Source organism: Castor canadensis, chromosome 15 (assembly GCF_047511655.1).
Source record: "Castor canadensis chromosome 15, mCasCan1.hap1v2, whole genome shotgun sequence".
Taxonomy (NCBI): Eukaryota; Metazoa; Chordata; class Mammalia; order Rodentia; family Castoridae; genus Castor; species Castor canadensis.
In genome coordinates this window covers 25585456-25588241 of record NC_133400.1, presented here as the reverse complement: position 1 = coordinate 25588241, position 2786 = coordinate 25585456, and the positions used below count along the sequence as shown (strand labels likewise).

General features: G+C 36.4%; 1 pseudogene; it reads left to right on the top strand.

The window, feature by feature from the left end:
- Window positions 1-910: 910 nt before the first annotated feature.
- On the top strand, window positions 911-1210 carry LOC109679378 (transmembrane protein 14A pseudogene; annotated as a pseudogene).
- The last annotated feature ends 1576 nt before the right edge of the window (window positions 1211-2786 follow it).

Below are 2786 nucleotides of genomic sequence, written 5' to 3'. Positions count from 1 at the left end.
GAACTAGTTTGAATGTTAAAATTCCCAAGAATGACAATGGAAGTCACCATGATTTCATAAGATTTGCCTGCAGGAGTCTCACCAAATTCTCATGGTAAAGACTGAAAAAAAAATCCTTTCAAGTTTGATCAGGGTAAGGATGGAACAATTCTGAAATATTCTAAGAACTTTTCCTAAAACAGAGGATTACCATCAAGAGAAGAGGTGTCACCAGTGTTTTAGGTACTTGTGTGAAGCACAATTACACTTGCTCCCTGTGGTCAGGGGTAAAGCTGAAAAATACTTCCACAAACATAGGACCAGGAAAAGACTGAGACTTATATATAGGATCATAGAATACATTCCTCTCTTCACAACTTAACACCATAATAGGAATCTTATATGATGAAATAGGGTTATAGCTTAAATCACTGCAAAGTTAGTAATCTATTTAAGAAAGAGTTTCTAGGGAAACTCACATGTAACAAGGAAGACAAAAACGAAAGCACAGAATTAAATTTCAGCTTCTGACATTTAAGCTACAGAAAATAGTAAGTACCACTAATTCCTAATGAGATAAGCATAAATTCTCACACTGAAGTCATACTTATCTTGATTGTTTCAACCCACACATCATCTTTAGCTACCAACTACAACAACAAATTATAAGGTATGCTAAAAGGCAAGAAAACACCATGAAGAAAAGCAGAAGTGAGCTTGGAGGCCGCTGCTGCAGTCAGGTACTATGCTTGTCCGCCCGGGTCCCCATTTCTCTCTTAGCACAGGGAGGGCTGGGGCTGCAGGGAATTATGGGAAAGAAGTGGAAGGTCTAAGGACCACCAGCCAGGTAGTGGCCAGTACCACCTCTCCAGCCTATGGCCAACTCACTTTCTACTGAATCTCAGAGAATCAAGGAATTGCACCATCATCAATGGGCCTGGTTGGTTTTGGTCATGAGGCCCTTTTGACATTTGAAAGCATTTTGGGATACAAGCGGAGAGCTGGTGTTCCATCTTTGATTGCTGGTCTCTTTTTTGGATTTTTGGCTGGCTATGAAGCTTACCGTGTATCCAATAACAAACGAGATGTTAAACTGTCGTTGTTTACAGCCTTCTTCCTGGCCACCATAATGGGTGTGAGATTTAAGAGGTCCCAGAAAATAATGCCTGCTGGGCTGGTTGTAGGTTTAAGCTTCATGACTGCCCTGAGACTTGTTTTACTGCTGCTGTGATCATCCAGAAAACTGAAAACTAAATTTGTCATTTTACTGTAATTGGCAGGGCATATTCTTTGTACTTAAAAGATAAACTTTAAATATTGAGTGTTAAATGTCTCATTTTATGTTACAAACAAACGTAACACTGTCACCTCTAATATGAACACAGTTTGAGTTTTTTTTTTTTTTAAAGCAAAAACTTTTAACTGTTTCTAATTGTCAAAGCCTTCTTTCCATTAAAAATGTTTAGTGAATCATGATACGCTCTTTCATTTGCTGGGACTATTCTTATGTGTGTGGCATTTTGGAGGGACGGTTCCAAATACTCATGACTCAAGCAAGTTTAAACTAAACTATAACTTACCAGATAAGGTAATTTTAAGTGGACTTCAGCTATTAGTCACCTGGGTTTTTATTAGAAATTTTATTTGTATTGTTGTCAGTGTTATTTTTTTTCAAAAGAATTTCGTTCTAAGAGCCTTCTGTGTCCTAACAGAATGTATTCAATATACAAATAAAAGATTTTTGTTTAAAAAAAAAGAAAGAAAAACAGAAGTGATGAACCAATTGGGGTTATAATACATGGAACTATCACAAGGAAATGCCCTTTGTAGCTACTTTTATCTCAAACAAGCAAAAATGTCTTATTTTTTCTTTTTTCTTCTATAAAATTGGAGAACAGGAGGGTGGAACAGATCCTGCCCAGGGGGTGAGGGAGGGGTTTGCCACCAGTGAGGGGGGTGTGGCAGGGAAAGAGGGTAGGAGTGTGATTATGATACAAAAATGTGTACAAATGTATCCAAATGCAAAAATGATACCTCTTGAAACCATTCCAGATATCAGGGGAAGGTGGGATAAAGGGGAATGGTAGAAGGGTGAATTCAAGTATAATATATTTGATACATTGTAAGCACTTTTGCAAGTACCACAATGCACCCCCACCCAACACAACAATAAAAAAATCTGAAGATATAAATTAAACATTAGAATTTTTGAGTCATCAGACTAGGGATTTAAAATAATTGTGATTAATAAGCTAAGAAAGGTAATGAAGGCAACAGAAAGTATGCAGGAAAAGACGATAATGTTAGAAAAAGACTGAAATATTAAGAAAACAGAAAAGGAAATGCTAAACACAATAATTCTCAAACTAAAACACAAAATGAAAAGAAAAAAGAAAGAGGGAACATTCAAGAATGACAGAATATGGGGCAATTTAGAAACAGTGAAGGCATGCATAATTGGAATGCCAAAATGTAAGGAATGAATATAAAGAAATGATTGAAGTAATATTGGTGGAAACATTTCCAAAAATAATGATAGAAACCAAGCCACAAATCTAAGAAGTTCACAGAACCCCAATCAGTATTAACAAAAAGTCTACACCTAGATATATCATATTAAGAAGTCAGAAACTCGGAGGCAACATGAAAATATTTAAATTACATAGCAACAATGACAAGAATTACGTCTGACTTTTCATCCAAATATGGGACACTGTGGCTCACTGTTGTAATTCTAGATACTGGGAGGCAGAGGTAGAAGGATCATGGTTCAAGTCCAGATTAAGAAAAAAGCTAAGGAGAACCTG